Below are 23228 nucleotides of genomic sequence, written 5' to 3'. Positions count from 1 at the left end.
AACAATACTTGTAATAGAAATGAGTTTCACTCATCACCTAATACACTGTCCAGCAAAAAAAGGCAGAAATAAACATCATCTTGCTTTTTAAAGGCTAAACCAGAAAAGCTAGGATGGCCAAGTTGAAGATTCACTGTTTTATTATTGCAAGCTGATTACAAGGTAGTAAAAACATGTGGTTAAGTTAAATAAAGGATGATTTGAAAAAGCATACGATTACTATATAAGTGTTAAGATGTAGTAGTTTCTTCAAATATTGAAGTTTAATACATTTATATTGCATTTATGGTTAGATTACATTTAGTGTATATTTGTATCAGATAGTCAAAAATAAAAATTGTGAAATGTGCAAATATATATTTGTTGTTTTTTTTTAATCTCATAGAAACAATCTGCAATTCTTAAGAGAGGCCAGAGGGTTGTGAGCTTTATCAGAAGGTAGCTATTTGAATACTACTAGAGAAGTAGTCCCTCTTTTCTTCTTTGAGATATTAAAGTTTCATTTTTTTAATAAAAATATAATGATCACTACATTTTAGATAAAATCCTGGATTTATTCTTATTTGGAAGTAATTTTTATTGAAATATAATATATAGATATGTGTATAGATCATATATTTAAAATATATACATAACTACAAATATACATAAATACAGATATATATATGTGTATGTAAAATATATGTACTTGCATTTGGATATAAACTGCTTACCAGATATATGGTTTAACAATATTTTTTCTTCTTGTATAGGCTGTCTTTTCAGTTTATTGATTGTTTCCTGTGCTATGCATAAGCTTTTTAATTTGATAGAGTCCCACACATTTATTTTAGCGTCTATTGCCTATCTTTTTGGTGTTGTACCCAAAAAAATCATTGTCAAGACCAATGTAAAGGAGCTTTTTCCCTAAGTTTTCTCCTACAAGTTTCAGGTTTTACATTTAATTCTCCAATCCATTTTGAAGTAATTTTTGTGAGTGGTGTTAGATAGGAGTCAGATTTTATTCTTTTGCATGAGAATATAAAGTTTACCCAACACCATTTATTGAAGAGACTATTCTTTCCTCATTGTATATTCTTGGCACCCTTATCAAAGATTAGTTGATGGCATGTGTATAGGTTTATTTCTGCATTCTCTTTCGGTTCAACTGGTCTGTTTGCCTGCTTTAATCCCAGTACCATGCTGTTTTGACGACTGTAGTTTTGCAATATAGTTCAAAATCAAGAAGTGTGATGCCTCCAGCTTTGTTCTTCTTTCTTAAGATTTCTTTGGCTATTCAGGATCTTTTATGGTTTCATGCAAATTTTAGGATTGTTTTTGCTATTTCTGTAAAAGATATGTAATTTTGATAGGGATTGTGGTGAATCTGTAGATTACATTGGGTAATATGCCATTTTAACAATATTTATTTTTCTGATCCAAAAGCCTGGGGTACTTCTCTATAGATTTGTCTTTAATTTCTTTTACCAGTGCCTTATAGTTTTCAATGTACAGGTCTCTCATCTCTTTGATTAAATTTATGCTTAAGTATTTTATTGTTTCTGATGCTATTGTAAATGAATTGCTTTCTTAATTTCTCTTCCAAATAGTTTATCATTAGTGTATAGAAACACAACTAATTTATATATTGACTTTTTACCCTGCAACTTTACTGAATTCTTTTATTTTTCTATCAGATTTCTTGGTGGAGGCTTTAGGGCTTTTCTATATGTAAAATCATGCCATCTTCAACTCAATAGCAAAAAAGCAAATCCAATTTAAAAATGGGCAAAGGACTTGAATATACATTTTTCTAAAGACATATAAATGGCCAACAGGTAAGAACAAGTGCTCCATGTCACTCATCATTAGAGAAATGTAATCAAAACCACAATGACACATAGCCTCACATCTGTTATGATGACCATAATCAAAAAGACAAGAGTTGGGGCATCTGGTTGACATTCAAAAGAACTTGTAACTCTTGATCTTGGGGACAGAAGTTTGAGCACCACATTAGGATTAGAGATTACTTACATAAGCAAATGAACTTTTAAAAATGTTGAAAAAAAAGACAAGAGTTAACAAAGTTCTATAAAGGATATAGAACAAAGGGAACTCTTTCACACTATTGGTAGGGATATAAATTGGTACAGCCATTAGGGAAAACAGTAAGGCAGTTCCTCACAAAATTAAAACTCAAACTACCATATGGTTCAATAATCCCACTCCTGAGTATATATCTGAAGGCAATGAGATCAATATCTCAAAGAGATATCTTCCCTTCTATGTTCATTTGCCACCGTTATTCACAATAGCCATGAAAACTACTTAAATGTCATTTGATGGCTGGCTGGCTGGCTGGATAAAGAAACTACACATGCAATGGAATATTATTCAGCCATTAAAAATAAGGAGATTTTTTTTGAAGAAGGAAATCTTGTTATTTGCAACTACATGAATGAAACTAGAAGCCATTACACCAAGTGAAATAAGTCACTTTTTTTTAAGTCACTTTTTTGAGAAAGTTTTTTGAGAAAGATAAATGCTAAGTGATAATACTTACATGTAAAATCAAAAATCAACCAAACAATTTTATAGAAATGAGAAATGAGAAAGGTTACCAGGGACTGGGGTTAAGGAGGAAATGGGGGGATATAGGTTAAAGAGTACAATGTTTTAGTTATAAGATTAATAAGTTCTGAAGATCTAATGTTCATTATTGTGATTACAGTTAATAATCGAGTATTATATACTTGAAATTTGCTTAGGGTAGACTTTAACCATTCTCACTACAAAAAAAATTAATAAATGCATTAATTACATTGAGCTTGGTAAGTATTCTACAATGTAGAATTGTACACATATACAATGTATACGTGTATCAAATAATAATATTGTACACTTTAAGTATATAAATTATATCTATCAACTATTCCTCAATAAAATTGGAAAATATATACATGTATTTATATAAATATATGTGTTTATAGATATATACTTATGTATATAATGCATTTATTTTGTATATTTATATGTACTTATGTGTGTGCATATATTTTACATGTTATCTGTGCTCATTATATTTATATTTTGTATATACAAAAATATATATGAGCACAGATAACATATAAAATATATTCAGAAAAGCAGTGAGCTTTTTACGGGAAAGTGGATAGGCACTTCAGAAGCACTGGTTTCTCTCATGAAGCCTTTCAGATTTGTTCAAGGTAGTGGATGTTTTGGGCTCCTTCCTAATAGTAGTCAGAAAGAACAAATGATTGAAGTCTATCCAAGGCATCCTACAGAACCACCATGTCTCTTACTTTGTTTTTGGCTCCTTTCTTTTTTCCACTCAGCAATTCTTTTGTTGGAATTTTTCATTAATATTGGCTTTGGAGTGTGGCTTCTCCCACACTCAGGGGAGAAGTTGCTATAATAACTTTTACTGAAGTTGGAGCATGTTTGTATTTGCCTTTAGTTAACAGGATCTTATGCTAGGTATCGCTGTACCAGGACCAACTGTCTTCAGTGCAACATCATCTTGATTTTACTTTTACAGACCAAGGATGCTGAGTTTTTCCTGTGAATAAAGATATACATTTAGAATATTTTTATGTCAAGGATTTTGATGTTTGATTTTTGACATATTAAAAATATTTATAAACACCTGATAAACATATCTTTAAAAAATTACTTATTTATAGTGGGGGGGGGGGAGGAGCAGAAGGAGAAGGACAGGCAGACTGCACTGAGCACAGAGCCCAGTGTGGGGCTCCATCTCATGACCTTGAGATCATGACCTGAGCCAAAACCAAGAGTCACACACTCAATTGACTGAGCCATCAAGTGCCCCCTACATCTAATAAAAATTTTATGAAAAGGTATAAATACAGGAAAGTCCTGTGTTCTTTTTACATTGAGAAACTATTTAGAAGAGTTGTGTCCTTTTACAAAACTCTCAGATAAAATATACTTCCTATTTGAATAACAAAATTTCTTAATTTGATATTTTAAAATAAAAAGTGAGTAAGAATTACAAAGGTATTTCAAATAGGTGTAACAAATTCTCCTGACTTCTAATTTGGGATGTCAGCTGTTGCATTTTTCTACTTCTTTGACTTTCAAAATCCTACTGAAATGTAAAAAAGAATATTAAAATATTTAAGATGATTAATGTCCATTGTTTAAAAAGGGGTGATTATATGTTCCCTAGAAAACAATGTTAGTGGAAAGGTAAATTAAGCCAAATTAAAATAACAGTTTAACAACACATTTAAAAAATTAATAAGAGAATATTTAATATGTAACTATGTATGCCCAAAGATATTTACACATAATTATTACTTACAACAGTTAAAAAAAATACAGGCAGAAAAAAAAAAAAACAACTCTCATCAAATTGCTCAAATAATCTATGCCTTAAATGTACATTAAATTACTTTAAAAATATAGCGAATGAAGACTATAATAAACTATTCAGCTATTTAAGATATAAGTATATGCATTGTGTTAAATAAGCACTCAAATGCATGTGTATGCATATGTGTATATTTTTCTAAGTCCAAAATATGCTAAAATTAATTTGTTTTGGCAGTTAAAGATACAAATTACAGAGTAGTCTTATAAGAGGTTTTAAACTTTGTAAACTTATTTTCAATGAATAAACACATATTACTTTTATTGGTAGCTAAAATAAATGAATTTCCACTTTCAAAAATATAGATACATAAGCCATTTAATGTTATTAGATATTATACATTTATCCATTTAATTTATTCATAATCTTATTACAGATCTTCCTTGCCTTTGGAGGCCAGCCCAAGGTAGGTCACAAGGATCAAGAAGTAAGACGCTGATAAGGATGAATTAGAGGACTGGGGGTTAGGTGAGGTCATTGTTCACTGGAGATTTGTAGAGATTAGTTATGGTCACAAAGGGAAAGCATGGGGCTTATTGTTTTCCACAGATATTTTCTGAGAACTTATTTTATTGATTTATTCTTTAGTCCTATGTGAATTCTTTAGCCTTATCAGAAGTACTTAAAGTCAATGTTCAAACAGACTCAAGGCACTGGGTCACTCATGTGGTTGCAGGGTTCTGTTCTACCAGATAAGAGAGTATAGAAGGGCAGAGGAACTTCATTTCCTTGGTTAGTGACCCCAGAGGGCAGATTCTCCCATTAAGTCTTTGGTTTCTAGATCTTTAAGACAATCTCCCTGTGTTTCTCTGAGTATTGAAAAGCCTCTCTGATGTATGTCTTGAAATACTCCCAAGGCTCTCCAAGGCATTTTTGTAACTACATACCACATGACTTACCTCAGGGTTATACTTGTTCCTAAATTTTCTGGTAGGAAAATCAAGAGGCCAGTTCATTTTGTCATTTGAGATATTCCCTTATAGGGGGGTGAATAAAGAATACAACACTTAACAGTCTTTTGAGTACTGATTCTGCCACTTTCTTGTTCTAAACCCTTGAACAAATCTTCACTATTATGAGCCTTAAATTCTTCTATTAGATGCAGATAACAATAGTATTTACCTCATAGGAATTTTGCAAGGATTAAATAAGGTAATATATGTAGAGAACTTAGAACTATGATTGGTATATGTAGTACATGCTTAATATTTCCTTAAGAAATATATTTTCAAATATTTTTAAATACCAAAACAATAATTATGTTTTTCAGATGTAAATAATAGACTTTCAATGAAAGTTATCTTATGCTAAATACTCTATGGGGCTCATTTATCCTAATACATATTAAGGATCAAGACCATGAAGCTGTCATTGTTTAGGGAAAGATGATACAACATTCTTCATTATATGCCTTTCTTTTTAATTGTGTAACACTATTATGCAGGTTATTGTACAGTGTATGAAAATACAGATTATTTTATGTGTAGTCAGTATGTTACTCTCAAGAAGTGTTTTAATTGTGTAAAACTGACCTTGTTAAAATATCTATAGTATATTGGACAGTACTGCCATTAGAGAAATACATCATGGAAACCACTCCTGAGAAATATAGTGGATTAATATATTATCTAGCTGAGATATTGCCATAAAGATATATTAGAAAAACACATTCAAATGAGTCACTCAGAAGCTATTACTCCAAAATGAAAATTAAATGGGCAATATTTGTTATCCTTCCTCATTCCTAATTGTGCCTGATGTTGCTGGCCACAGTTCTATACTTCCTTGGTGTTATTTGTTCTTTTCCTATTTTCATAATCTTTCTTTTCACTCACAGTTCCCTTTTCTCTCCTTGTAAATTACATTTTTTTTCTCAATGAGGACCCTCTGTAAAGTTTCATTTTACTTATACTTTCTTCCCTTTGTGAAATTACTTTGTATTCGAAACTCTATGCTATGTTTCTCTAATTAGTACTTCTTGTCTAGTTTGGGATTCCAATTTTTATACCAATTTAATACCCTATATATTAGCCCTAGCTACTATGTCACCCAGACTCATTGCACTTTAATCCAAAGCCTTTACCTACTCTTAAAAATTAATTACCATATTCCCTGAGTTTCTCTATTTTTGCCAATTATACCTTCTAACCTATTCTAGTCCATGTGCTAATAATGACTCAGGGCACACTGAGCCTTAAGCCTCAAGCAGTGACCTCTCTCATGGGTATTTGCTCAGACTTTGCTCCTGTTCTTTCAATTGGCTGGCTATTGCCTCCTCTCATCTCTTTATCTTTGTTCCTTTGTCTGAGTATTGTAACTAGTGGTAGGTTGCAGGCTTATTTTATTTTGGTAAATGATATAAATAATGTGCTTGATACATAGTATGTGCTCAATAAATGTTAGATGTTATAAATTTCTTTATACTTTTCTCTTCATATTAACTCTCAAGTGCCTTTCACACATCTCTCCCAATGTTTTCTGCATTCTCATATTCCATGTGTTCCTTGTGTTTTGCCACACTTTCCACTCAAGCAATGTTCAGTTTTGCTAGCAACTTTGCCTCAACGTGACCTGCATTGTTTGGACTAGTAAGTGACAGCTACTATTATCGTTCAGGTTTCTAAATCTTGAAAACTGGTTGGGCATTTTTAACTTCATTAAGTAAGTTACTCTATATAAGGATTTATAATTAAATATAGCATTTTTTACTGCATAAAATTCTAAGGAATTACCTTCTAAAGAAAGAACTTATCTCAAAATTATTACTGCTTTTGATGGATCTAAAAGAATTGTATATTGTAGGATAAGGTGTGAGAAACATTGCTGTGAGTGCATGTGAAATCTGATAAAGAGGAACATAGACATTTCTACATCTCCTCAAGTAACAGGACCCCAGTGGCTACATCAGCTTCCTTCTACTGCCAAGTAGGCTAATTCTACACAGTGATGAGTAGAGCTAAAAAAAAAAAATTAATTAGATGGGGAATATAGATAAAATGCATAGATTCCTGCCCTAGGAAAGGACATTTAAGGTTAGCTACCTTAATAAATTCTTAGAAAATTCAGGCATATATATGTATTTATATTAAGTTGAAATTAATACTAACAAGAATCATACTGGTTTGCACTTTTGGAAATTATATAGGAAATTATTTGTTGAAAGAGAATATCATTTTAGGGCGTCATTATTCATACACCTGTAAAGTACCCTCCAATTACATCTGAGTTGGTTTCTGACCTGCTTTAACTAACAGAATACAGAAGAATTGAAGGCATGCCTGCTGAGTATCAAAGCCATAAAGAAGGCCTAGCAGATTTTGTTTCCGTGCTTGGGGATATACTAGCCAACCTGTGAGAAGTCTGACTGCCCCAAGGCTCCCTTCTCCATACTGTGAGGAAGCCAACCTACCCAACTGGAGAGACCACATTAAGAATAACCCAAGACCCTAGACAGCAGCCTTAGCTGAGTTGTCACTTGGCAGCCTGTACTCTCTCCAGGAGTGTGAGAGAAGTAATCTAAGATGTAGATTGCCCAACCCCAGTAAAGCCACCCTAATGATATCATGAGGGACCACAGATGAGCTGTCACTGCCCAAACTACAGAGCTGTAAGCAAATAAAGGTTGTAGTTTTTACTACTTACTAAGTAGTCTTGAGGAAATTTATTATGCAGCCATAGATAATGAAAACGTTTTTTCTTGTCTATATTATTGAGGTATTTAAATTAAGTTATGACTGCCAGAGTTAATGTGATTTCTTTTGAAATATATCTTAAAAGTACATTTGTGAAGTTTTCAAGTAGTAAAGCAAATTGTTTTTTTGTTATTACACCTTGCTGTGAGATTTATGGCTAATAACCATTCTAGAAGTATGGAGTAATTTATAGTTGTATGAGTAGGACACTGAAGTAGGAGCTTGCCTGTTTAACTATTAGTTTGATATACAGCATAATTAACTAAGTGGTGGCAATAAAATTACATAGCCATGTAATAATTCATTTTGTGTTCATATACCATGTCCAATTTTTTCTATGTTAACCTTTAACCTGTATTTTATCACTCACATTATGAATTTATACAAACAGATGCTCATTTTATTTTATTTTTTAATTACATGAGGGATCTGGCATTATTATTTATGTAACTATTTTAGTAAGCTGTAGCTTTAGAACATTGCTGCTGAAAAAGAAAAACATTGCTACTGAAAACACTTTACTATAAAAAAAGAGTTGTATTTCAAAATTAATGTCAAAATAAATTATTAAATTATAGCATTATTTAAACGTGAATCATAATATAGATGCACATGCAATAATAGAGAAATAAAAGGAATAAGAAACAAATAACTGTTGATAATACTTATATAACCATTAGTAAAGCATGTTTGTGTAGGGTGATGTAGGAGCCATTGTCACCAGCCAGTGTTCCCTAATGACCAATCTGTCCTTTTTTGAATATGGATGTGCTGATGGATAGATGATCAGATCACATCAATTATCTACTTTCTTTAGAATTAAAAAAATAGAATTTGATAAACAGAGAACATAATTTTTCTGATCTATAATATTTCATGTTTCACTCATGTCTATTTATATAATACTTAAGTGGAAATATGTGTAACTGAAGCAAAAATAAATAAAGATAATTTTATTTTAAGATATATATAGATATATGAATATCTATATCTATATTATAAAGTGTGTGACTTTTCCTTTATTCATTTAGGCCAATAGGTTAGCATTTACTAGGCTACATCTTCTTTTTATTTAAATTGCCCAATTCTTTGTGTAAAACAACTAGTTTGGGAGATTCCTGGGTGGCTCAGTGGTTGAGCATCTGCTTCAGCTCAGGGCATGATCCTGGAGTCCAGGGATCAAGTCTGTATGGGGCTCCCCCAGGGAGCCTGCTTTTCCCTCTGTCTCTCTTTATGTGTCTCTCATGAATAAAAAAAAAAAAAAAAAAAAAGTAGTTTGGTAATTTTTAGAAGTTTTGTTGTGACATTTAGAGGAGTTCAGCCTTAGGTAAACGGATATATTTGTATACACCACTTTACTTTTCCTTCATTTTTAAAAATTTTAATTTAAGGTATATTTTCCAAACATAAATGAGGCAGAGCTAACAGAGGCTGAAAATGTTACAGTGCAGTGATGATCATGTATATTCGATTTGTGTGCTCTCACTGTATTAATGTTCTTTCATTTTCCCCAGGGTTAGAAAGCATTTACTTTATTTTATATATTTGCCTCTTCTGTTCATAATTATTTTACCTGTGGTCTTTAGTACTCTATTGGAAGAAACTGGAACTAATAATAATTTTGATTCATAGCACAAATAAATTTCTAGTGATCATAATTAAGAAACTACCCTGATTCTTACTTGACATAGCTCTATAGAGGTTTTGTTGATTGTAGCAAAAATAACTTCTTTTTCAATTTCCTTAATTTCTTGCAGTTTCTATTTAGAGAGTGATACTCTTAAAAACTGCCACTAAGGCTCTATTACGGTTCTGCTGGGGGTTTAACTTATTAGATTTGGACCTAACCTTATCAAACGAGCTTCTAACTAATGATTATACTCTAAAGACCACTTTCACACTAATTGGCTTTCCCTGTTTAATTGTTTTACAAAATTGATAATTTAGTAGAAATATAATAAGCCTTTAATATTTTAGATAATTTGGCCCCTTTGTGGTCTTTAGAGGGTTCTCACTTAATAGAAAATTGGAATGCACATTGTGAAATTTAGGTCTTGCTTTCAGCACATGATCTGTAAAGACTAGAGGACAGTATAAAGAAGATTTTGATAATGCTATGGTTTTGCCATAGATGTTGAAATGGTTATACTGAATATTATATATTTTATCTTAAATTTTGAACTGCATAATAACACTAATTGGAAAGTATTTGGCATGGGGATTTTAAATAATAATGCAAGTTTTAAAAAGGCTATTTAATAAATTCTTAATTTCCAATAGAGCAAAAAATCTATATTCCACATTTCATACATTAAATTTGTGTCATTATTTACACAATTTTACTTTACAAAAGCAGGATTTGTTTCCTGATTTCCAGAATAATACATTCTGCTGAACCATACTAACATACCAGTTTGAAGATTCTTGAGTTACTTTAAAATACTTACTGGTGCTGTTCATTTCTGAACCGCAAATGAAGAGTTGCTCTAAATGTTTTTCCTAACATTTGCTCATGAAGTTGTAGTGTGTGATAGAAAATTACTTATTCTATTGTTTTATAATCATTTTTATGTCCTTACTTGCATTTAGGAAATGGGCTCTGTAAGGACAAAACCTGGTACTAGTTTAGCAGGAACTGCCTTGGGACTTGCTGAGAACTTCTATCCCAATGAAACACTCTGTTTTCTCTCAGCGGAGTGGAAATGGGAAATCAAAAATATATATAGTCAACAGTATAAAGTATAGTAAATATGCCTTGATTATATTTCTCTTTTGAACAAAAAACATATTTTCTTATTTAGATAGAATATAAAACAGAGAATGGCCATCCTACCATGTTATGTAGTAAGTCAAAAATATATATAGTCAACAGTATAAAGTATAGTAAATATGCCTTGATTATATTTCTCTTTTGAACAAAAAACATATTTTCTTATTTAGATAGAATATAAAACAGAGAATGGCCATCCTACCATGTTTGTAGTAAATCCTACCACAAGGTTTGTCATTGCTATGTCCATGAAATAAAAGTTGTTTGTTAGAAGAGAAATGGAATAAAAAACTTAGAGTGTTCACCCTTTTCTACTTTCTTTGGCTAAATTTGGGAAAATATTCTTTTATTGGGGGAAAGGTGGTTGGTTGCTGGATTGATTTTTCTAAGTTTCATGTATGCACATGAAAGATAATTTTGGATTTAATGACAAAGTGAAATAGCTCTTATAACCATCCTTTCATTTTAAGCATTTAATAGGAGTAAAATAATATTGAAGACTAAAGAATAAAATAGTCATATTTCATAAAACCAAATTAGAGATCAAATATCTTGACAATTTTCAAAAGGAAATTGTTGTGCTATATTATCTTAATGTCAATTTTTGTTCCTTACAGAGTTGTCCTAAAATTTAGATGCATATTTTCTTCTTTTAGACACTAATTCCATCTACACACTCTCAGTAGCAAACTTAGTCTCTAAATATTTTAAAATTGCCCCAAATTTCAGAAAACCAACATATGGAATTTCAAATAATACAACTGTAGATATGATTTAGATGTAGTTTAGAATATTGTACAGCATGATCCATAGGGTACATCCCACCAGATACACCATCTAATCTCAGAACCCAGCAAATGCCATCAATAAAGCAAGAAGTGAAGTTAATTACAGGCTTCCATTCAGGGTCCTTTTGCCACTGGTGGCCCATTATAATGAATCATTCTTCAAATTGAGAAGAGATTGACAGAAATTTTATAAACTTTTCACTCCCCATGTCTTCCCAGTGTAATAAGTGCCTGCTGTACACTGGGAAAGTGATTAAATATCAATTTCATGGAAACCTGGGAATAATGTTTAAAAGACTAATGAGACACTATTTTTACTGCTTAGGTACTGTGACTCCCCCATGAGTCAGAAGAACGCCTGTCATTCTAATTAGTCATCATTCGGCCAGGATTTTTTTTCTCTTTCTCTCTTAAAGGTCCCTAATTGGGTTATTTAAGAATTTTAAACTTAGTACATTAGTGGGAGGAATGTTCTTGTAAGATCAATATGATTGCCATGTCAAAATTCTTTTGATTTTTCACACCAGAGGTAAGAGGTAATTTTTATTTGAAAAATACCATTTGTAATAAATCCATTTCCAACTGACTTTATTGCCAACATGAAACTTACTTTATTAAAAATTAGATTTTTAAATGCCTGAAAATGGTTCTAGTATCAAAATTATGACTATTCCCTTGTATTTGATATGCATTTAAAATTATTATTCCAATTATTCTGTCTATTTGAGTAAAGGGAGCACAATACATCTCCTATAATAATATCTGAACTAGAACCAGTTCCTACAAAAGTAAAAGCAGATAATTTCTTTCTCAAAAATTAAAATGAATTGACTACTTGTAATAGATGAAGTGTTCTAGTTTCAGGAGAATTTGAAAACTTTTTAAAAGCTATCTCAATATCTTTCTAAAACAGTCAGAGACTAGAGTAATCTTTTCATGGCCAATGAATGGGTTGGTACTCACCCAGATGCTCAGAGAGACATAAAGAGCTTTACTCATATATACCTTCAAAACAATTTTCAAATTTATATGGTATAATAAATATACACTAGAGTTATTTAACCTCAGAGGTAGAAGAGACCTAAGACATAATTTACTTTATTCTCCCATCCAGAGCTTTAACCCACTCTGGTGGCCTTTGCAAAGTTAGAAATATACTTCCCCTTACCTCCAGGTTTTTAATGGTTTTGTTTTGTTTTTTGTTTGTTTTTGTTTTAAATCTAGTAGGGACTAGGGCCCCTGGTGACTCAGTTAAGCATCCCACATTTGATTTTGGTTCAGGTCATGATCTCAGGGTCATGAGATCCCAGCCAGCCTCAGGCTCCATGCTCATCACAAACTCTGCTTGAGATTTTCCCTCCCCAACCCGCTCCTGTGTGCATTCTTTTTCTAAAATAAATACATAATCCTTTAAAAAAAAAACACTTAAGTAGGGACTGACATTTATCTTTACTAAAGTTCTTGTTAGATATGACCCACCGATCCAACTTGTAAAAATGGCTTTTTGCATACAGTTATGCTACCTGAATATCAGGTATTCCTTCCAGCTTTGTGCCAACTTTGAACACTGCCTTGGTAATGTCCTAAATAAAAACTTCGAAGAGATAGTGTTATGATTTCTGTTCAAAATGATGTTGATGTGTGCATAAACCTGAATTTTCAATCAATTACTAATCTACTTAAGAGTATTTTCTTGCAATTCACATTCTCTGTTTTTTCTGCAAGGTTTTTTTTTTTTTTTTTATGAGAGGCTTTGGAAAATGTTTTACAAAAAAAAAAAAATCTAGAAATGCATGTGAATGGCCTCTCACAGTCTAATAACTCTATTAAAAGGCAAATGTCATCTGACATCAGTGATTTCTTCTAAAACTTTTTTTTTTTTTTAATTCGGACATTTCTGTTTCCAACATTCTGGCTTCTTTCCCATTTTTCATGTATAGTCAACATAGGCATAGGTCAACAAAATTATCTGTAATTTTCTCTGTACTCTCTTATATGAATCACTCAGGCAAACAGGCATGAGTTCATTCATAGGAGCTAAATTCTCTTGCAATCACCTCAGTGCTAACAATTACCTTAACGTTACTTCTTTTCAAAGTTAAATGTATATTCTAAAAATACACACCCAGAGAATAACTGAATTAAGCTTTCCTTTTTAAACAATATAAAACTAAATACTCATTAGAGGAAGTATAATAAAGAAAATTTAAAGAAATAAACAAGTAAAACTGAACTTAGAGAATGCAGGGCCACACATTGATACCTACTTAAAATTTCTAGGTTTTTGGAGCTGTAATTTTTCAGATAAAGATATCAATAATCAGTCTATTAAAAATACATAAGAATGATAGGAAAAAAACTAGCTCAGCTTTGAAAAATAACAAAATTAAATTTACATTTTTTACATACACATGTATATAAAATGCTCTATCTATCTATCTGTCTATCCTAGACATGTGAATAAACTGGATCATATATTAGGTATCTCATCAACAGTGCTTTGAGTTATACCAATTCTGTTATAAAACACCCTAGTGAAGACATTACCTTAAACTTGATAATACATTTTGGACTTTTCCCTCTTGGTTACTGCTAATTACTGAGATATTATTCTCTGAATTGGGTCATTTGGGAAAATGTGTGCAAAACACACACATTTTTACCAATTCATGTGATTTGGTACAGCTGCTATGTTTTCTTAAATTTACTTCATAAGAATCATTAATTTAAATAAGATGTCCCGTAACATGATTTATTTTTTTTTTACTACATCTTTTTGTTTATTTTCATATCATCCATGGGCTGGAATAATCTACTAAATTATGCTGAATGTTGAGATGTAGGACAGATTTTGCCAACAAAATTGCTTCTTCCCTTGAGCAATCAGATATTAAAATTGTATAAAAACTATGATAAATGTTTCACACATTTAAAATAGTCAGAACTATTGAAAGACTTCTCCATTCTCTGAGTCTGAGAAACTAACATGCACCACGTTCCTGGCAGACTTATTTCCTGGCATTGTATTGATTTTGATCCCTAAGTATGTGATCATCATTATTTGAAAATTTTTAAAAACTAATTTCCAGCACTTAGTTTTAGCAAAGTACCATGTTCTTTGTCTCAGTTAAATTCAAAACAATTATATGAAACACATTTTCAAAAATAATATGGCCTAAGTGTGATTATGGCCCTTGGAAAAAATGTTCTTGTTATCTTTCCTGTACCTATAATTTTAACCATCTTTTTCTTACAAAGTGAAACCAATGTTATAATTTTTTTCAGGATATTCAGGTTTTTATAGATTTTCCTCACATATATATTCAATTATTTGAATCAAATTTGCTTAATCAGGTACTGCCTAAGGGAGTAATTGCATTCTTGCATAACTCTTCTGAATTTGTATCACTGGTAAATTAGAGAGTTTAATACGGGGGCTATATTTCAGTAGTTAAAAACTTACTTTTATTTTCAATTTGTAAATAATGTATAGTGACTTGATGGCTTTTCATGATCATTATAGTGCTTGTTTGGAGATTTTCAATAGAATATATGAATTTTTAATGCTGCATTTACAGATATAAGGTCATCAGTTAGGAAAAAGTCAGGAAGAATTTAGTAAATGACCAGATATAAAGTAATGGATGAGGAGGCATATTTAAATGGAAGATCAGTTTCACAAAGCAGTCTATTCTGCATGTCCTATAAGGTTATGTTAATTGGTTTCCTCACTTCGCAATTTCAGTGGTGTAGAGAAACAATTCAGACAAAATGGCCAAGGAAATGAAAATTCTTACAGGGGTAGATGCTTTTGCATATGTGAATTTTTTCCCCCTCTATTTACCCTTATCTTTAGCTGTTTATTCATTTCAAGGACAAAATCACTTGATTTTCCAAATAGGTCACCTACACTTTGTGAAAATTTCTAACAACTGATTAATGGAGAAACAACATGGTGCATATTTGGATGGTGGCTGAGTGTTGATTTCCTGCCTGCTCAGTGCTCTGATTCCACATCTCCTTTTGTCTGCATACTATTGGAAAACACAATCAAGATGTTCTAATCGCCTTAGCATTCTTAGGCTTACTAGCAAGTGCACAATATATTATGAACAGATGTTCAGCTTAGCGGGAAGTCTCACTAAAGACCTGATATCCTGATCTTTTCCAGAAAATGTATAGCATCTGGCATGTTTGAAATAGAACTGCTCTCATTTATTCATCCATGGAATGATACTCCTGTGTGTTTAGTTACTATGACTCACTTTTCTGGGGATGACTTAACTCAATTTTTCTCATGAGAAATAGCTTAGAAGAATTGTCAGGGAAAATACATGAAATTAGAAAATGGCATCATATGTTAAGACCATAGCTGGCAGCAGTATTCCCTCTATTTTGATTTTGGGTTGATCACTAGCATTTTCAGAATACTGTATTTCAGGCCCGTTTCACATATAGGCTATGGAACAAGGTGAATTTCAAAGAATTGATCATTTTACTCATGTTCTCATCTTTCCTAAATATTCATTCCTTTGTGAAGCACATTAAAATTTGCTTCATCTTTTTAAAATGTCATTCAGGAACATATTCATAGAACTGTTGTTTTATCACTTTGATTTTCTTAAACCAGCTTCAAGTATTTTAAAGTTGTTGAGACTCAGCTGCAACAGCCTGCATCTACTATTACATTTTCATTACATTGCCCTGGAATTCAGTTGTGTGTAATTAGTAAATTGTTTTATAGAACACATCAGACAATATTAGATAATGACTAAACAATCATCATTAAATTTTCTACTTTTAAATTGAGAAGCAGCATCCCTAGGAATTGAAAAAAAGTAAAAATAGGGGTGTCTTTAAAGTTATCCCTAATACATTTCCAAACCTCTTAAAATATCTCGGACATACAAATTACTTTTTTTTCAGATGTTCCACATATTCAATTTGTGGAAAAAAATAAATGTAGATGAGAAAGAGAAGGAGAAAGAGAAAGAGAGAGAGAGAGAGAGAGAGAGAGAGAGTCATAGTCTCACAGTTACTGTGACAAGAGACAAGACCTGGGAGTGAATCAGGAAAACTGACTGAAGACATCAGTATGTGATTGATTCTTTTGTCAAAAACACAAAAGCAAATAATAATATGGTGGAAACCCAAGAAAAACAGAAATTAAAAAACAGACTAAAAGAAAAGAGACAAGGAAAAAAATATTGACATGTAATGTGAATTAACTGAAGTAAAAAGGGACTTTGGAGGTATCAAAGTTGATCAAATAAAATACCCAAGCCATCATTTCAAAGTTCAATTTTTCCTGTAAGACACCAAACACTAAATTACACATGTTTATCCACTATGTTTATTTTATTGTCTACCTCCTAAGCAGAACTAGTAGATAGAGCTAGCTATGGAATATAATGCATTCTAAAATATATGTTTAGGATTAGATATAATTGTGAGTGAAAGAAACTCTGGCTTAATCAAGATTAAAATTTATTTCCTTCTTACATATAGGTTCACATCAGCATCTTAAGGACTGGTATGGTCTGCATTATTATCAGGTGTATCTTATTACCCATCTATTTCTTTCTCATACTCAAAATTTAGATTTTAAATGACTTTTCAGTTCCAGTCAACATGTCTATAATTGCAACTAGCAAGAAGGAGGGAAATGGAAGGAATTTGGTATATTTATCCCTTCTAGAAACGTTTTCTAGAAGTTGCATATGCCATTTGTTTTTACAACCCATTGGCAAAAATTTACATGTCCCTTAGTTGCAACGCAGATTGTACATCATAGTATTTTTCTCAAGGTAGCTATATGCCCTGATAGGCATGAGGAGTTGTAGTACCATAGAAGATGAGACTAAACCTTGGGAAACAAATAGCAGCATCTATCACAGGTGTATTTTAAAAATATCTGTTAATTATGAGTAAAGAGACATTAGGAGGATAAAAGGCATAAGCTTTGAAGTGCAATTGGAGTTAATCACATATGGTTTGAAATTTCTGAAAATAAGATTATTAAGGATTATCATATTGATTTTTCCATAAGTACAGAACTTAGAATGTAAAAATTGCATCTTTTTAAAAATTCTGAAGCATTGAAAATTGTCAATGAAAGCCATACTCTGTTTATGACTCATTTGGAACACTTCTATAAAACTGGTCTTAGGAAGGAGATTAGAAATTGTCACATCTCTGTCCCAATCTTAATTGGAATTTTCAAATATTTTTATGAGCAAATGCAATCAAATAAGCCATGATTTTTCCCAACTACAATTTTGTCACTTTAAATACAGACACAACATTAGAAAGCTACTATAGTCCATCAAAAAGAATGAATAAACCATGAAGCTGAAATATAATTTTGTGCTCTTTACAGAAAACTCATTTCTGAATGCAATCTAGACCCTGAATAGTTTTACAATGCCAGTGAGATTGGTCTATTTATGATACTTACCATATTCAAACTTAGCATTTTTTCAGGAATTGTCTTCCTAATTTTTAAAGGAGTAAGTTTAGTTTGACTACTCTTACATGTAGTATTCCATCAGATAAAATCTTGAGTTTTGCAAATACCAATGTTTTTAAGAGTAGCCATTCTCAATGGTGAAGACAAAAGGGCCTGCCCCAGAACCACCTGAAGAGTGTATTTAAACTTTATTTTTCCTTTCCTGTCCAGATTCTGATATACCTCCCACCAATGGGTGTGTGTGTGTGTATGTGTGTGTTGGGGGAGTAGTGAAGAGTGATTTAAATTTTCCTTATTCAATAACATTCACCCGCTTAAAAATATGATTTGTCTTGTTCTGCTCAATTTTCACTTGATTTATTTAGTTAAGAATGATTTAATATAAATTTATTGTGAGTCATTTTCTCATTCATAATTAACACTAGTATGTACAAAAATGCACATCTCTCTCCTTTCTTCCTATCTATCATCATCATTATCATTATTCATGCCTCTTTCTCTTTTTTTAAAGATTTTATTTATTTATTCATGAGAAACACATAGGTAGAGGAAGAAGCAGGCTCCCTGCGGGGAACTCGTTGTAGGACTCAATCCCAGGACCCTGGGGATCACAACTTGAGCCAAAGGCAGATGCTCAACCACTGAGCCACCCAGGCATTCTATGCATGCCTCTTTCTATCATTCTGTCCCAAACTAGTTATCACTTGAAACACCTCCTCTAATTCCTTTCCAGATCTCCTGTCTGTATTTATCCCAAACCAACCTCACTCTTATACAACTCCACTCTTACATTGAGAATATCATTATTTTAGGCAGTCAGTGAATTCCTTATCATGCCCTTACTCTTTATTCTCTCAGATATTCTAGTCTAGAAGACCAACGTCACTGTCATCCTTCATCTACCCGCTTTTTTGAAGGTTTCCATACTTGGGTATATGGTTCTATGACCTAATCCTTGACCTAATCCTTCATCTACCCGCTTTTTTGACCTAATCCTAATCCTTCATCTACCCGCTTTTTTGAAGGTTTCCATACTTGGGTATATGGCTCTATGTGCTTTTGGTTTTAGGTCATTTTCCTATCTATAATTCACAGGAAGAGGTTGAGATGAGCTTCAAAGAATGTAGCAGAATGAAGCCAAAATCACTAGTGGGCAGATGGCAAGAGTCAGGACAGATGGAAAACTGAAACCAAATTCTCAGAGAAAGAACATAGCATTTGATTAATTTAAGAAAAAAATTAAAGGAGGGAAGGGTTATCATTTATTTCTCACTCTCATTTTTTCTCACACAAACTGTAACTTAAAGTTTAAGAAACCTGCTAAGAAAGACAAAACAAAAATCCATGTATCTGCCAACAAAAATTAAAATAGTAATGTTTTCTTGTATCTGTCTCACATTTTTTTCTTCTTAAAGACCACTGTTTTGATCCCGTCTCATGCCTCTCCCTCCCTTGAGGCAATCACAATCTAGATTTTGTTAGTTATATATTCAGGGAAATTTATGCTCTTATGTATTGATTAAATATAACATAATATTTTTTATATTTGTATATCTTTTCATCTTTTTGTATTAACTCTTTTAAAAGTTAAGAATTGTCATTTGCTAGGAAGTTTCTGGAATTGTCTGGAAATAACGTCAATGAAAAATTATCATCTTTTGGAACATTTTAAAATAAAATAAAATACTTAAAATGTGAAGAAGAGCATAAATTAGTGATGAATACTGTATTGGAAGAAAAGGCAGTGCAATGTGGCACAGAACAGATCTGTATCATTTAGAAGGGCAAGGAGACCATGCAAGGCAAATGATTCTGTCAGGAGAACTCTGATGTTGGAGAATCTCCAGCATTGATAGGTTGAATGAAAAGACCAGACACCCTTTTCTAGCAGGCAGTCTGTCCCTATGATCCTACTTTGTTCTATTCTGCGAACCTGAACTGAGGTTCCGACCCTAATCTCGATCTTTAAACAGAATTCCATTTGTTCTATTAATACATTTACTAGATATTCATTGTTTTATCTTAGAGACAATTTTTGAAGCCTGGATCCCATATCCTATATCTTGATGTTGTTCACTGATTGTTGCAACTCTACTGACAGTTCTCCATCTCTTTGTTTCCAACAGCACCTAATAACTCAACCCAGATCCCCGATTGTCTCCCTGTTGGATTGTTTGACATCCCTGATCCTGCCACTCTGATTAACCCTGCCACTGGGCTGAGCTCCGCAAAAAGGGTCTCGCCCCCTCCCATTGACATTGTGCTAGTGATGCAGAAATAATGGATAATGTTTTAAATGCTGCTGACAAGGCAAAGGACATTGATAATGAGAGTAGAGAAGTTAACTTTCTGAAGAGCAAGAAAATTGCTTGGAAGAAGGCTGATTCAGCCTTTGATTCACTAATTAATTTTTGAAAAAGACAGAAGTGTCACAGAGCCCGGGAGGTCATGGAGCTGAACATTCTTCATTTTAGTTCAATAAGAAAGAGGTAAATGGAAACAAATACTTGATATCAGAGACTTTCTCAGCAAAGCAAACTCTGCCTGTCTCCTGTAGCTAGTACATAGTCAAAAGTTCAATGTTACAATAACTAGGACCACAGAACAAAAATTGATATTTATTATGATGCCCCTTGTCCAAGGTGTGTTTTTACTAAGGTAGACAAGTTGATACAATATTTTTAGATTATATTTTTCCTCTCAAGTAAAGTTTTTACATCAACAATGGATAAATATTCAATCACTTAAGTTTTCTCTTATTATCCATTTAGAAATCTCAAGGCTAATTAGAAATGTTTACCAATATTTAGGTCACAGAACATTTTAATGTACACTTTCTAAAATGAGCCTATTGAATAAATAGTGGATATTTGCTTAAATTACATATGTGTGAGTTATTGCCATGATTATCAGAAATTCATAATGTATGCATTTTATTTGCATGTATAGAACCAAATTTCTATCTAAAAATTATTCTGAAATTTAAGTAACATAGTCTAACACTTTCTTTTCACATTTTAATTTTAGATTAAACAATATATTTACCAGATTATGTTCCAAAATAATTATACTTTACAATTTTCAGTTAAATGATTTAGGTATTCTTCTCTCTGTCATCAAAAGTTTTAGTCAGAATTTTATCTTCATACCTTGATTAATGAAGTCTATTCTCCTCATTTATTATAAATGGCATGTTATTATTTGTCAATAAAAATTTTGAATTGAATTTAATGGAGGTCATTTTCAACCTGATTTTAGAATAGTAAGTAAAATGTCATTAAAAATACAGAATGAAGTTTTGTCACAGTTAATGGAGTCCGTTAGACTGTTTGGAGGAAAAGAATGCAAAATAAAATGAGCACATTTTAATGGTCATTGTATTGGAAAACCTTGGTATTCATAAGTACAAAAAACTGCAGTTCTATTATTGTCCTTGTTGAAGACATTCCTGGTTTTGAAAAATGGTAAAGCCATATCATTGATTATAGCCAGAAAAAAGGCTTATTAAAGTTTCATAAGAAATATTATGGAATCTATGTATCTATGGAAGTTTTTTTTTTTTAAATCCATATTCACAAGGACTAAAACAAAAACAAGTAATTAAAAACGGCATTCCTTATTCCTATCACCACCACATAGGAGAAAGTGCTAGGGGCAAGGCATTGACCCAAGATTTCTGATGGAGAGTGTTTGATAGGACCTTGGTGGCCTCACATTAGAGACTCCAAACTGACTTATAGGTAAACTGAAGACAAAAAACTTCTTCAGGGCATTTCAGAGAAGATAAAAACTCTTAGACATCAGTTAGTGATTGCTTGAAAGTTTGGTCTTCCAGCAATTTCAGATAGGGATCGGGAATCTGGTAAAATTAGTAAGGGGTAAGGAGGAATAGATATCTGCATGTAACTAATAGGTCACTATGGGAATCAGAAGAAAACCAGTAAAAACCTGGAAGAAGACAAATTCAAATTGTGCCTGCGTAGATGAGATTCCAACATTCAATGGAGTGCATTGAACAATGATTATTCTAGACCTTTACTAATTTTTATGCTTATATTATCTGATCAATTGCTCATTGCATTTCTATGAGGATGTTCTTTTTATCCCTACCTTATAAATCAGGAAACTGAGAGTTTGAAATTGTAAATAACAAACCGAAGGATCTCATTGATAATTCTTAGCCCAGACAAGTAATCTCTATTCCTTTTCTACTATCAAGCTTCTGTTTTTAATTCCATACACTAAAGCAATTCAGCATGCCACACTGCCTCCTCATCTTAAAGTTTTTGTCCTTAGTGAAGAAACATTATGTGTATTTTGTTGAATATAACTATGCCTAAGTTAATTGTATTATAAAGTATAAATAATTCTTATTGCATAATGTAAGTTCAATCATTTTCAATTATTTTTTTCTTGTCTTCATAAAGTCTCAAATTAGAGCACCTTCTAAGTATTACTATGTATGGAATATCTTGCCTGAGTCTACTTAATATAGAAGTCAAGATTCTGATTCCAGGATAAGTGGACTTGGAAAGATGCAATTAGAATAAAATGTTACATGAATAAGGACTACTGTTTAACCTAAATTAAGTTAATGAAACTTAATTTAGTCACACTTTTTATAGACTGTTTTCCTGAAGGTCATCTACTCTCTTATAAAATCAATGTTAAAATGAAGCATATAGACAAATCTAGAAAAGGCTTGTAATACTATTTACCAAAGAGATTAGGAGTATAAAAAACTGTATTTTGAATAGATAACAAAAGTATATATAATTGATATGCATCCAGGACACCTCCCAAAATTGGATGGCATGGGGAAAAAGAATAAATGATTAATTTACCAGTATCCAAAGGCCACCTCTGATGATTAAAGTACGAGATGATTGGTGAAAAGAAAAAGAAAAATCAGATTCAGGATTGCAAGAAATTTTTTTCCTTGGATTAACTTTGAAAATGAGGGATATCTCTATTAGAACTAATCAAATCACATTTAAAGACTTGTGTTTCACTAGAGGAATATTTATGTAAGAGATTTGTTTTTTATTTAATACTTGCAAGCTTTAACATTCCTTTTATAGATATGATTTTTTATGTGTAAAATACATTT

The 23228-nt window shown here is 31.9% G+C and overlaps 1 long non-coding RNA gene across 1 annotated transcript in view; it reads right to left on the bottom strand.

The window, feature by feature from the left end:
- Window positions 1-3195: 3195 nt before the first annotated feature.
- LOC125752263 (uncharacterized) overlaps window positions 3196-23228 on the bottom strand; it is a 142206-nt gene continuing 122173 nt past the window's right edge. The window contains exon 3 of the long non-coding RNA XR_007401311.1: window positions 3196-3562. This is a non-coding gene — a long non-coding RNA (uncharacterized LOC125752263). The remainder of the gene's footprint in view (window positions 3563-23228) is intronic.

Source organism: Canis lupus, chromosome 12 (assembly GCF_003254725.2).
Source record: "Canis lupus dingo isolate Sandy chromosome 12, ASM325472v2, whole genome shotgun sequence".
Lineage (NCBI taxonomy): Eukaryota > Metazoa > Chordata > Mammalia > Carnivora > Canidae > Canis > Canis lupus.
Note: the sequence above shows the minus strand (reverse complement) of the source record. Positions and strands in the feature narration are given on the sequence as shown.